Raw genomic sequence first — 15,351 nt, 5'->3', positions numbered from 1 at the left:
TGCATTGACATCTGCATTTACCACTAGCACCAACTGGGAAGGCCTAGATTCTAATAGTTCCCCAATTTTACCTCAGAGAACTCAAAATTTTTACATCAAACAGCTTATTTTGAAAGTTCTAGTAAATGTGATAGTCTTTCTCTGATGTTTGCCTTTTTTCCCTAAGGGATCTGCTATTAATGACAATAAAAAACATATTCCGCTTACTAATTGTTTTTTATAGAACAAATATGTTTAAGTACCTACTAAGTAGTGGTATGCTGTAAGCCTATTCTTTAGAACAGAAGGCCTAGATGTACAACATTTGTGATTTCCTGCTGTGTATCTTCTTCTCTGGATGATTTTAAGCTTTTGGTGTAATGTCACTGAACACAGAGCTGGAAAGAGGTAAGCCTACCTCGACCTTACCTGACTATGTGTCAGATATCTTGGAGACACACACACACACACACACATATATATCTATAATATTAGTACCAGGAGAAAATGGAAAAATTCAGCTAAATGTCAGAAAAAGCTAAGGTTCGACTTATTTTTTATTCAGGTCTTTTGCACTTCTTTTCCATGAATTATCAGCTCACTTCCTTTGCTTACATAATGACTTCTTAGAGGTTTAAAATTCTTTATCTAGTGAGGGTATATAATTTGGCTCACACTTGCTACAAATATTTCCCCCAGATTACCCTTTTTATACTTATTTTCATGCTTTTGTGATAATATGAAAATTAATGTATTGGTTAAAATCATCTTTATATTTTCCTTCTGTCATTTCTTCCATTGAATTTAAGCTTAGCAAATTCTTCTCTATTCAGAATGGATAAATGTTTATCTATCTTTCTTTTGATTTTTGTGATTTTAATTTTTTAATATTTGAGTCTTTGTTGAATCTTTCAGTGTATGAACATAATTTAAGGAGAATATTTAACAAATTGATGCCTGGGTGGTGCAGTGGAGAAGAATCTGCCTGCCAATGCAGGTGATGCCTTGAAGATTGATTAAGAAATACATTAGAAGAAACTTTCTGTTGGAATTTTGATAATCAGTGTGTTAAGCTTCCCTGATAGCTCAGTTGGTAAAGAATCCACCTGCAATGCAGGAGACCCCAGTTCAATTTCTGGATTGGGAAGATCCCCTGGAGAAGGGAAAGGCTACCCACTCCAGTATTCTGGCCTAGAGAATTCCATAGACTGTATAGTCTATGGGGCCGTGAAGAGTCGAACACCACTTTCACTTTAAGCTTATATATTAATTTGGGAAGATTTGTCATAGTAACATATTACTTTAATATAGATGACAGCCAAATTCTTTACCTTACAAGTCAATACAAAAGGAAAACCAAAAGTTAAGGTATAGAAGGGGCCACTGAGGACTCTGAAAGGGCATCAACAATTTGAACTTGGATTAAAGTTCACTTATTTATTAGCTGTGAAGGCTTAACCAAGTCCCTGAAGATTTTTTAAACATATTCTCTCATCTGTAAAATGGGAATAATACAGTCCCTGCTTACCTTGTAGGGTTGTTGTGAAGATTAAGAAAGAGTAGGATTATCAATATCTTTTAGAACATTACTTTAACCTTTTTAAGATTTTTCTTTTTTGGCCATACTGGGCAGTGCGTGATCTTAGTTCTCCAAGGATCAAACACCACACTCCCTGCATTAGCAGTACGGAGTTTTAACCACTGGATGGCCAGGGAAGTCCCTGTTTTATATATATATATATATATATATAGTTTAATTGTTTTGATCCCTATAGGAATCAATATTCCCTGGTACACACCAGGATCTGAATCTGAAAACTATAACTGATTTTCATTTCCTTCAACTGGGAAATTTATGAATTATGTTCACCATTTGCCTAGTCCTTTAAAAAATCAAATTGTTCATTTTTTCCTCCTCCTTTCCCACTGCAGATGCAGTTTATTTACAAAGACCAAAAGTTTTTTTACAAAAACTTTTAATACTGAAAAGAATGCATTTATATTTTATAAGCAGGAGCCCTGTCAAGCAAATTGATCTTGGCAGGAAAGCAGATCGTATATCTTGAGTTTATCTACCTCCTCTAGGAGGCATCCAGCTCTGATCACCTTTGGGTATGCATGGGGAGCTTTGGCAGACTCACTCTGTCTGTCTGGGCTGGGGCTGCCTGGCCCAAGGCATTTGAAGAGGGCTCGCTCTCTCCCCAACTTGTGGTTTAGTAAGCTCAGCTTCTTCCCCTCAAGTGATGCCTTTCTGCTGTCATTTTCAAGCGACCTACTACTGTCTATCTGGAATCTAAACATCTGGGAAGCTTCAAAGACCAAATTTGTTGAGGGCACCGTCTGCACTCTGATTTTATGTGCATGAGATACATGACAAGTAAACATGTTGATAGAAGGATTTATTAAAATGTAACTTCTGCAATATCATCTAGGGCCAGGAAGAATGAGTTCAAGTCTCTGTGGCACCATTCATTTTAGATCTGGAAGAGACTTGAATGATCACCAGCTTAACCCTTTAATTTTGCAAAAGAGGCTGATTCTGAGAGATGATAAATTTTCTAGGCAACTTGGCCAATGGCAGAGATGGGAGCAGAAAAGAATTTAACCTCTTAGATTCTCTCCGTAAGACTCTGTTACTGCATCATTCTGAATCGGACACTGGTGCAATACAAAGTGTTAACAGAGGGTGCTGGGCAGTTTGGGAAGGAAAAAATTACCAACTGTGACAGAATATCCTAAAAAGACCTGGCACACAAGGTCCTTCGAATGTCTGAAAGAAGCAGTAATATTGGGAAAATCATCTTTGCACCTTGAAGAGCCTTCTTGGATCTTAGATATCCTCTTTCTCATTTATTGGGCTTCCCTAGTAGCCCAGCTGGTAAAGAATCCACCTGCAATGCCGGAGACCCTGGTTTGATTCCTGGGTCAGGAAGACCTGCTGAAGAAGGGATAGGCTACCCATTCCAGGATTCTTGGGCTTCCCTGGTGGCTCAGCTGGTAAAGAATCTGCCTGCAATGCGGGAGACCTGGGTGGGATCCCTGGGTTAGGAAGATCCCCTGGAGAAGGGAAAGGCTACCCACTCCAGTATTCTGGCCTAGAGAATTCCATGGACTGTATAGTCCATGGAGTGGCAAAGAGTCGGACACAACTGAGTGACTTTCACTTTCACTTTCTCTTTAGAACATATTGAATATGAATAAATGTTTCTACTTAGGCTTGTAGTCAGGGTCAGGAAGATCCCCTGGAGAGGGAAATGGCAACCCACTCCAGTATTCTTCTTGGAAAATCCCATGAATGGAGGAGCCTGGTGGGCTATACCTCAGTTCAGTTCAGTCGCTCAGTCGTGTCCGACTCTTTGTGACCCCATGAATTGCAGCATGCTAGGCCTCCCTGTCCATCACCAACTCCCTGAGTTTTCCCAAACTCACGTCTATCGAGTCGGTGATGCCATCCAGCCATCTCATCCTCCGTCGTCCCCTTCCCCTCCTGCCCCCCAATCCTTCCCAGCATCAGGGTCTTTTCCAGTGAGTCAACTCTTCGCATGAGGTGGCCAAAGTATTGGAGTTTTAGCTTCAGCATCAGTCCTTCCAATGAACACCCAGGACTGATCTCCTTTAGGATGGACTGGTTGGATCTCCCTGCAGTCCAAGGGACTCTCAAGAGTCTTCTCCAACACCACAGTTCAAAAGCATCAATTCTTCGGTGCTCAGCTTTCTTCACAGTCCAACTCTCACATCCATAGGGTCTCAAAGAGTGGGACACGACTGAGTGACTAACACACACATAGGCTTGTAGTAGAAAATACTACATTTGATCACAACCCAGTTTTCAAAAATATGAATGTCTAGATTTGATCATGTCCTCAGCCAGTCTAATCAGCACTACAGACTGGTTCTTATTAGAACTGGGAGCAAAAATCTTCCAGTTGAAACCCCTTTGGCTGGCTTTCTGGAGTCTTCTTAGATTGCCTCCATCTGACTTAGCAACTTTAATTTCCACACAGGAACTCTGCTTTTAATGGACTTAATTCCAGCTTTGTAAAATCTTTTAGACTTTGATAATTTTGGTCTTCAAGTGTTTTTTTTTTTTTCATGCTTCTCCTTTTCTTGGAACAACTCACTCATTTTTCTCACAGTTTTAGTTAACTGTGGTCTTTCCTTGGTCTCTACTTCCAGGGTCCGTGTCACACTGACTCCTACACCTTCTGACCTTGACTCTCCAATAAAGAAGGATAGAGAATGCCAAATTTTCCTCATGAGGATCCCCGAGGTCACTCAGTTATTGCAGGGTTCATGAATTAACTGAAAAGAAAAAAGTACAGTTGAATGTGGGGAAAGGGAGAGAGTCAAATCAAGAAGCTGCTTTTCTTTCTTGTCACATACTTTGCTCCAGTCAGGCCTGACATGGCTTTTGTATTTATTCTTTTACTTTTTTAAATTTGGGCCATTTTAAAGTCATTATTGAATTGCCTCTTTTCTATGATTTGTTTTTCTGGCTGAGAGGCATATGGGATCCCAGCTCCCCGACCGGGGGTTGAACCTGTACCCTCTGCATTGGAAGGAGAAGTCTTAACCACTGGACCGCCAGGGCAGTCCCTCTATTGATTCTTGAATTCTCATCACAAGTGAAATGACAGTCCTCAGAGTGTTCTCATTTCCCCAATTTTTCTGGCTTTATTTCATAGTGTCTTTCCTCTGAATGACCTTGTTTCTCTTTGAGTCATGGCAATAAGACTTTGCTTTATATATATATATATATCCCCCTCAAATAGTTTCAGATATTTACTTTCAAAATCTATAAGGACTATCGTAAGAAAAATAAATTAGGCAGACAGGCTGTGGCTTGAATGAAATATCTTCCAGAGGCAAGCCCAAAATGCCTCTTCTCGAAGCTTATAATTTCCAATGACATATCTCTATCATAACCAGTCATCTTGTATTATCATGATGTGTGTCTGTGTTTCCTTCTCTCAATCGTCTGTGAGCTCAGCTTTATTTACTGTTTTGTGCTGAATATCTAATATACTGTCTGGTGTACGGTAAGATCACAAAAATTTCATGTAGGACATTAAAGAAATTTTAGATTTAAGAAAAACAGTAATGTAATAAGTGATAAAATCCGTTTGTTTTTTTTAAATCTCTTTAGTTTTTCTTTTATTTTTTTCCCTTTATTACCAGAAAAAATGATGGTCTGGACACCTCAGACAACAAAATGGCATCCTCCGCCCCCATCTTACAACCTCTAAGTCTCCCTTGAATATTACCTCAACTTGCTATGTGGGATTGTGAGCATCTGTCCTTTCTATTTAAGGTTGTGTGTAACCATTTTCTGTTATGGAAAAAAAAAAAAGGTCAATTCTTGCAGCAATGGTTTGCTGAAGCTGGTGAAATGGATTGGTTTTGTTGACAAATCGTCTCGGTCTGAATTGCTGACATTTCTCAGCCCTCTGCTGGATTGCACAACATTGTGCAACTTTATGTGGAAATAAATGAGTTTATTAGCAATGAGTTGTGTGCTTGCGGCTGTGTCTGTGTGTGATCATAAACATCTTCTGTGGGTACTTACAGCAATAATGACACCACTTTTTTTTCAGTTCACCCTTTATCATAAACTATGCCATTATTCATTTCAGTGGGCGCATCTGACCTCAAAGTATGTTATGAGAGTAGCTTGTTGAAACAGAGTAATGGACAGTAGACTCTGAGTAATCCTCCCCTGGCAGGGCCATGTGATAGCTGAGCAGACGGCTTCTTCTATGTTGGTGGTCTGTAAGGTCTCTACGTTAAACCATTCACATGGAACACACTAGACCCAGGAGTTTTCAGTGACTTAAAATAGCAGTGTTTTCTGGACTATTCAGCCTTGGTCATTGTGGGGTGAACCTGTGCCTCCAGGGTGCGCTTCCTGAGGAGACCCAGCTGAATGGAGGTTCCTACCCTAACAGAGCACACCGCCCTCAGAGAACTGGACAAGTCGAGGAAGTGCTCAACCCCTCAAGTGGCAAGTGTCCAAAAACAAGCACAGAGCTAACAGCTGAACTCAAGGATGACCAGGATGGTTTCCGTGTGGGGGTGGAGTGAGTTAGGCAAGATTAGCAGGGAAAGTTTGGAGGGAGACCAGCTTTGGACTAGTGGAATTAGGTTATGGTCAACAAAAAGGAGCCGGGAGAATGTTCTAGTTTGCCTGGGGTAGGTCATTTGGGAAGTTAGCAGGAAGGAGTAATGAGCTATGGGATATGGAAGGGAAATGGAACTGTTAGATAAGTAGGCCAACTAAAATTCCCTCAGGGGAAAAAAAAAGTCACTACAATCTGAATCACTAAAGAGTTTTAGGTAAGATGCTAAAACAGAAGCAGAATCTGGGCTCCGTTCAGCAAATATTTATCATATGTTTGCTATCAGCAGGGCACTAGGCTTGCTGTTGGAGGACAAAGGTGAGTAAGAAGTGGTCTTGCCTTGGAGAATCTTAGTCTGGTCAGAGATGAGCTTTGAATGGCTTATTTCAATATGCTATGCTAAGTGCTGCACTAAAGGTATTCCCAGGGCACCAGGCAAGCACAGAGGGGTAGCACTCAAGTTGACTTTGAGAAGAATTGAGGAGTGGGTGTTGCTTGGTGGTGCACAGGTGAATATTAGAAGAGCCATAGGACTCATTCCAACAAAGAAGTCTGTGTGTGGTGGAGGAGTGGAAAGGTTGGGAAAGATTCTGTTAGGTAGAAAAGGTAGTTGGAGGAAAAGTCCTCACACATGAAACACTCACGATATTTGCTGAAGCTGCTTATTGAGTTTGAACTGCTGGGTCATCAACTTTGAGTTGAGGTTGGGTGGGTGGTGGGAGATACATCTGGGATCACAGGCTAGGGCTGTGTTTCCATCATAGGAGCTTAGTTTTGAGTGATGAGAGCTTCTGAGGTGTTTGAAGATGGGCACTGGAGTGGTGGGGCTTTAGAATCATCCTTCTGTTAAGTGTGAGGAAGGGTGGGTGAGGGTGCTGGCTGTTAACAGTTAAGAGACTGTTTGAGTTAGAGGTTTTGAGCACTTGACTAGGGCAATGGCTGCGAGATTGGAAAGGAGTGATGGGTACAAAAAAATTTTTTCATTTAAAAGTCTGAGGGTGTTGGAATTGTTAGGTCATGGAGGGATGGAGAGAGGAGTCTGGGATGACTGGGACATTTCTGGCTTTGATGGCTGAGTTCATGGTGCTGCCTCCAACTCCCCTGGGGTTTGACAGGTGGAAGAGCTTTGGTGGCAGCTAGTATAAAAGAAGACTGGAAGTGAGTCAGCTTCATTCCAGCCACTAGTAGTTGCATTGACAGAGGACTGGGGTTTTATTGCTAGTTCTGGCTCCATCCTGTCCTGGTGGTTCCATCACCACAAGCAAGTGAGGGAACCTCACACAACTTCTGCTTTGTCATCTGCAGGTGATCATCACCTATGATGCCTGCCCCAGAGGAGGGCTGTGAGGACCACTCTTGAGGTGGACAGGAGGGATCCCGGAGCGCGGTGCTCCTGGTGGACCGCAATGTTCCGGAGATGGCTCTCCATCCATGTTTTCTGCTCGGCTGTGTTTTTGGAGCGTGGGGAAATAGTGGAGCTCTGCCCAAGAATCCCCCCTTACCACGAATGCTAACGGAGCAGACACTCAGGACCGGCAGAGACGACTCAGCATTTCTGAGGGTTTGTGGGTTTAACTTTGAGTCAACGTTATTCTAACACTTTAAGTTCACTTAATATTTACAGCGCGTAGTAGTTGGTAGATGGAGGCACAGAGCTGGGAGGGGCTTCAGGGCCAGCAGAATCCCTTTTTGGCAGCTCTGGGAAATCCACAATGATAGTTTTTTCCCCACCTGGCAATTTTATTTTAATAGTTGAAAAATTTGAGCAGATTTCAATGTTGGTTATTAAACAATGAAAAGAATAGGAGGCCACAGAGGGCTCATCAGGAAAGATGCCAGTTGCAGTTCCGAATATGTGAAAATAAAAAAGAGGTGAAGTGTCTCTCTGAATCTTCCTGTCAAATCCCCCCCAGACCAACTTTGTCATAAGCCACCACGGCTCAGAGTTCACAGACAGGAAAGAAACCGATCAATTAGAGGAGTTCCTGAAAGTGCCCTGTGACTGACACTGGTTCCTATTGGTAGCTGTTGAGAGCCAGTGCTGGGTTAATCTGGCATTGGTTCTTCCAGAAGAGCCAGAAGGTTTCACATGAATTTTTTTTTTTTTTCCCTTAAAGTTGGAAAAAGCAGTCAGGAGAAAAAAAAGTTCTCCACCCCCCCCCCTTCTTTTAATATCGTTTTCAGTAGCACAATGCATTTAAAGTAAGGCATAGTTTCCTCAGAGTAATATGGCCTCAGGACATGATTTAGATGGAAAATTTAAGTAAGATTAATGCAATTTATTATCCGACAGGATATCCCTACAAGCCACACTATTTGGCTGAATTTTAGATTCCCAATCTAATATTTCAGATGAGATTTCCAGATGGGTGTCTTATTCCTCTATTAGTTTAGTCAGGGTGATATAGAGTTTGTAAAACGGGAGAGGTTAAACTAGTTTTAACACTTGATTAATCATTGAAATTACTTTGTGATTGTTTGAATCCATTGACTTTTGTTTATTAAGTAACTCTCTAAAATTCAAAGCCAACACAAACTGGGGGCACATTTCCAGCTTTGCTAATTTATTTGATGACTTCTTCAAAGGGAATTTTTTTTTAAAAAGTAGTAAATTTACGGTTACATTGAAAGGCTGCTCAATGCTTGCCCCTTGCCTTTTGAAAGAGAAGAGTGTGGGTTTGTAAGACTGAGGTCACACACACACACCCCACCCCCCCCAGACCCACATTCTAATTTCCTGGAACATTTCTGGGCAGATAAATCTATGAAACAAATTGGATGAATAATTATCAGAGCTTTGGCAACTTCCATCAAGAAATAGAAGGATAGAACAGAAACTGTTCGAGGTGACAAACCACACGTATATTCTGTCATTTAATAAAACACTGGTGAGTTTGTTAAGGGAGATGAATTCTGGAGCACACAGAGAGGCTGTTCTCAAGGGAGGATGAGCTCCGAGGAGGTACCGTAGACAATGGAACGTGCTCCACAGCAAGACCTAGCTCTTAGCACAGAGGGAAAGGGGAGGGGGCTGATTCAGAAAGTGGACAAAGCTCCAAACCAGGACTTCTTTTAGGGATATGAAAATTTCCTGAAGTCTGGGTTTGGTAAATTGATTACAATCTCTTTTCAGAGCCCTATCAGGAGAAAACTAGTGAGCTGCAGACATAAATTTGAATTCCAGAGTCTCCAACTAACCCAACTCATAAATGAATTCCTAAATGCTGACTGAGCCAGAAGACGCAGCTTTGGAAAACCACTTGGCAGGAATCATTAGTTTCAAAATGAGATGAACTGCTCTATTTAGCCCTCATTCAAAACTTTACAGAAATGCCAGATTTCCATAAACACAGGTTTCCTTGAATTTCCAGGGCTTTGATTAACTGGTAGTTGAGGGTGTCTCACAAATACAGATTTGTATGCAATATTCAGCTTGGATGAGATTGGGAGCTGGAAGCCAAAACAAAGTATTCCCTCTTCTTTCTAAGATGTTAACTCTTCCCTTGTTTTTCAGAAAGCTCTTTTTGTTATGAGGAGTTTGGAGAATTAAAAAATTAGTCTATGGTTTAAAACTGGCTATAGATCATATTCTTGTCTTTTATATCATCATTCACTAAGCTTTCCGTGACCGATCGACAGCCTACTGCTTTATAGTGTGGTTTTAATGCCCCAAAGGAATAAGAGAATTAAAAAATACACTGCTGTCTCTGCTGAAGAAGCCATAAAGTTGTGGCTTCTACTAAGTAAAGAGATTGCTTGCAAAGAGATATTTTCTTGTTTTAATGTGTTTTCATTTTTCCTCTTATGACTATTTTTCTCCATTGATACTGGCACATTAGGCAGAGTACCTAAAATTGGTACAATGGGACCACAAGGTTAAAAATTGAGGTGGTTGCTTGTTTTGGCTTTGTATTCAGGTCAATAAAAACAAAATAAATTTGGAGGGTAAATAGCCAGTTTTCTGTATTCTGAAAAGCTATTTCTTTTTTAAGGAGCCCAGCACTGACCTGAGTTATGATACAGATTCAGTTGCCTTTGTGGGCTTTTCCCATATATCCTTCAATTCCTGTTATTTGTCCATAGGGTTTTAAACATCAGTGATTATGTAAGAAGAAAGTATTAGTTAAGCTAGTTAGGCTGCCTCAACCAGGCTGAATCTTTTGTTTTTAGTGGAAGGGCTTAAAAGGTACCTGGTGACCAAGTTTACTAAGTGTAGGATGAAGCTTAGCTTATAAGAGGGTAAAAACACCCACAGACATCAACACATTCAGCTTCAGTTTTAACCTATTTCTGGGTAGTAGGAACTCACAGTTTTGTCTAAATGAACTGAATTTTAAGGTGGTTTTCCAAAAGTTCAGCCTCCAGTTATAGCAGGGGATATAGAAGGCAACCTAGAAAAGGCATCTTTAAGAGAGTTTTGCTCCAGGCCACAGGACTGCATGAGCCTTCTAGAAATCGGAACATGGGATGTTGCCCAAGAATGACTAGGAAGTCCCTTTAGTAGTTTTTTCAAAAGAGACAGTTTCAATGTTTTCATCAGAGATTTGTCATGATAATAACCCTCTTAGTTAGACTTTGCTTGCTGTACCTGGTAAGCAGCCTAGAATAACGCTATGGTGAGGTTTGTAGATTGATACCTGTTGTCACTGTCATCCACCTCCTTTCCTTCATCTACCTCTTCCTCATCGTGATTATCATCATCACCATCATAATCACCCGTAGTGACTAACTTAGACATTGGCCAAGATGAAACTTAATTTAGCCTATTTCACTATTTCTTCTTCTTGTCCTTCTTCTTTCTCTTTTTTCCCCTTCTTTCAGGGACCAAAAATCAAGAAGGTAAGGTTTCTTCAACAGTCTCTTTAGAATGTCACACAAATGTGTATATGTGAGGAGCATGGCTCCTGAGGGATAAGCAGATGCAGAACTAATTAGCAAGTACTCCTGATCTGACTACCTTAAGGGACTTCTGGGCTTAGTCCCTGGAGCCTCTGACTGTAAAGTGCAAAGGTCCTGAGAAATTCTATTCCTTCTTAAGACAGAATGAGATGCCCCAGAACTGAAGGTTTTGTGTAAGGGAAAAAAAAAGTCTGGGAACACTGGGCAATAAAGTAAGAGAGTGAAGTAAGGGACTAAGAATAAAAGAAAACAGCGGAATCCACTCAATAATAAGTCTGATTTCCATTTCACACTATAGGCAAGCTTCATTTCATTATGAGAACAGGAGACTTTGCCAACAGAGACCTTGGCTTGTATGTTCATGCGTTATCTGGATGTACTTTCTGTCACTTGGTAATTTTTCTGTGGAGTCCAGGAAGCCTCCAAAGTTCCATCTTCTCTTCTCTTGGAGTGCCTTGTCACCTGCTGCCTTTTGGCTCCTGGAGGATGCCCATCTGGACTATTGCAGCTCCCGGTGTCTTCCATGAAGGAATTGTTTACCTGCACATAAGGTGGTTCTTTTTACTTTCAGCCATTCACTGAAAATTCTTTATTTTTCATTTTTTGTTGCAGGTTTTTTTTTTTTTTTTTTTGTATTCTAGGCACTGTCCTAGGCACAAGGAATACAATGGAATTTGTAATCTGCAGAGGAGACTGACATTAATCAGATCATCCTAAAGAAATATTAATCATAAGTGAGGCAAAGTCTTTGAAGGTAAACTTCATGGCTTCCCCGGTGGCTCAGATCGTAAAGAATCTGCCTGAAACACAGGAGACCTGGGTTTGATCCCTGGGTCAGGAAGATCCCCTGGAGAAGGGAATGGTAATCCACTCCGGTTTTCTTGCCTGGAGAATTTTATGGACAGAAGAGCCTCGTGGGCTACACGGGGTCGCAAAGATTCGGACATGACTGAGCGACTAACACACACACACAAGCTGCATGGCATGGCATATCATCACTCATCTGGCTGGGACGTGACAATTGCACTGAGTCTAGAGTGTGAGCTAGACGAAGAGGGGAGTGGAGAAACTTCTGGTTAGGGAGCTAGGTTGTGCAAAAGTATGTGCTCTCGCAGCCAAAACCATGCTGTGGTCTGTATGTGGAGGTGCAGTGGGGGTGGAGAGAGTTTCCCTTTCATCGCTTCTGACTTGAAATTTGTCACCTGGGTCTTGGAACCAATTCTGCCACCTGTGCTCCAAGTCCCATATGGCCTCTTAGGTAAAAGAGCCCTTTATTTTCTGGATCTAATCCCTTAATATGCTCTACTCTAAAAAAGAAAAAAAAAATCAGTTTAAGAGTACTAGGGGTAAGGCAGGAACACACATAAAGCCAGCAAGCACATCTCTGTTTTACTTCTTCCATGTCCTCAGGGTGTAAATCTCTGTCCTTCCTCCAGACAAGCAAGGTGTACACACCAGCAGCAGCAGCAGCAGCCATCATGTATGTCATTTCAGTCTATGGAAAAGTGGACCACTCAAGTGAGTTTGCCTTTGGGGGCACCACCACGTTAACCTAGAGGGATCTCATTCTGAAATGATTCCTGCCTCCACTGTAGAGCCTACCATATTCCATCTTCTTTGTTTTAATTCCTTGACTTTAAGATCTGACCTACCTTATTATTTCATTATAGATTCAGCTCCTTTAAAATTCTGACTTCTCACCCCAGAACACATGTCATGCATCCTTGAGTAAATTTCCTCCCACTTTGATTCATTGCCCTGAACCCTTTTGTCCCTGGAGGTTGTTCTGAAAATAGCACATTCCCTGGGTCATCTCCACTGAGACCTGGGCACCATCTCTTTGTATGGTGATCCTCAAATCATACTGCTATGAAAAGCAGCTGTCTTGTCAACCATTTTTTAATGAGGTTTTGTTGTTCTGGTTTTTAAAATGGCACATACTAGCTTTCAAAGATTACAAATACAGAAGAAACATAAAAAGACCACATATATAGAAATGACTAGTACAAATATTGAGTCTTCACATTGACTTTTTTCTGCCTTATTGGCTATTTCTTTTGTATACTATTGTTGAATAATTTGTCAATTTTCAATTGACTCATAATGCCTATGTAAAAAGTTATATATTATGTTCTTATAAACACAAAAATTTTGTTTGGGGGTCATTTATGATGTTCCATCTATATTTAAGGCTGTTTCTAAGTCGATATATATAATAGGATTTGGATTTTTGCTATGTGTTTCTTTTAGTCACACATAGACAGGTAGCTACCATATCATTAACATCACTTCTGATTATACAGAAGAGTAAGATATAATACCTTTTTGAATTATTTATAATATGGATTTACATATTGATAGCTACCATCTATTGAGCCTTCTCATGTCCTAGGCACTCTGTTGTATTTTCTTTTCACAAATCTATGCAGTAGATACTATAATCTTTCATAGAGGTGTTTATTATTATTTTTATATTATTTTTAAATGTTTTTCAAAATTTTCAGCTTCAATTTCTAATATGGTAAACATTGATAGACAAAACTCATACAAACAAAAGCTCTTCGGGGATGTTTAAAAAATTTTAAGAGCATAAAAGGATGCTGAGATTTTAAAAGACTGATAAATGCTGATCTAACTCATAATAAGCTCTATATAATTATTAGCTATTCATATTATTAAATTTTGAATTTTTATTCAGTTGTAATTGGTATACAATAAACTGCATATTGAGTGTATAACTCAGTGAGTTTGACATACGAATATTCCCATGAAACCATTGCCATAATTAAGATAATAAACATATTCATTACTCCCAGAGTGCATTGTAATTCATACCTTCCTCCCTAGGGTCCCCATAGTTAGCGTACCCACTGGTCTGCTTTCTGTCAGTATTAACTGTAGGGATTTTCTAGAGTTTTATTTAGATGCAATCATATAGCATGCATTCTTTTATAACTGGATTTATTCAACCTAACATGATTATTTTAAGATATATCCATCTATGCTGTTCTGTATATCAAGAGTTAGTTCACTTTTATGGCAAAGTAGTACTCTGTTGTATGGATGTACCAATATATTTATCTATTCAGTGGTTGATAGACATTTTGGTTATTTCCAGTTTGTGGCTAAGATGAATATTTATGGACAAATCTTTGTGTGGATATCTGTTTTTATTTCTTTTAGATAAATGCCTAGGAGTAGAATGTCTGGGTAATGAGTGTTTAACTGTTTAAGAAACTACCAAAATGTTTTCCAAAGTGATAGTACAATTTTGTTTTTCCTAAATTCCTATTAAGTGCATGAAAGTTTCAGTTCCATCACATACTTGGTATGGTGAATTTAAAAAAATTTAAAGTCATTTTAGCGGATGTGTAGTGTTGTCTCATTGTGATTTTAATTTGCCTTTTCATAGGTTTATTAGTCATTTATAGATCTTCCTTAGTATTATATCTGTTCAAATCTTTTGCATTTTTATTATTGAATTATGAATTCTTTATATAGTCTAGATATCAGTCTTTTATCGGATATAAGATTTGTAAATCTTGTCTCCCAGTCTATAACTTACTTGATATTTTCTTAACAGTGTCTTTTGAAGAAGTGTAGTTTTTAATTTTTAGGAAGTCTGACTTATTATATGTTATAAATTATGTAATAGATAACTATTATTATAGATGTCTTTTATGCTTATTTTTTAAATCTTTGTCAAATCTAAGGTCACCCTGGATTTTCTCATTTGTTTTCTTCTGGAAAATTTATAGTTTGGGATTTTACATCTAGTTCTTTAACTCATTTTGACTTAATTTTTATAATGGTGTGCCAATAGACCAATTATATGTATATTCTGAACTCTATTTTATCTATTAGTTGATGCAAATATCATGCCATCTTCATTACCCTTTATTTACACTTAGCCTTAAAATAAGGTGGTGGTCTAGTCAAGGCTATGGTGTTTCCAATAGTCATGTATGGATGTGAGATTTGGACTATAAAGAAAGCTGAGTGCTGAAGAATTGATGCTTTTGAACTGTGGTGTTGGAGAAGACTCTTGAGAGTCCCTTGGACTGCAAGGAGATCCAGTCAATCCATCCTAAAGGAGATCAGTCCTGGGTGTTCATTGGAAGGGACTGATGTTGAAGCTGAAACTCCAATTCTTTGGCCACCTCATGCGAAGAGCTGACTCATTGGAAAAGACCCTGATGCTGGGAAGGATTGGGGGCAGGAGGAGAAGGGGACGACAGAGGATGAGATGGCTGGATGGCATCACTGACTCGATGGACATGAGTTTGGGTAAACTCCGGGAGTTGGTGATGGACAGGGAGGCCTGGTGTGCTGCGATTCATGGGGTAGCAAAGAATCG

Source organism: Giraffa tippelskirchi, chromosome 5, assembly GCF_054371585.1.
Source record: "Giraffa tippelskirchi isolate mGirTip1 chromosome 5, T2T-mGirTip1v1.2.pri, whole genome shotgun sequence".
In the NCBI taxonomy this organism is placed as follows: domain Eukaryota; kingdom Metazoa; phylum Chordata; class Mammalia; order Artiodactyla; family Giraffidae; genus Giraffa; species Giraffa tippelskirchi.
The sequence above is the reverse complement of the archived record's forward strand: the minus strand, read 5'-3'. Positions refer to the sequence as shown.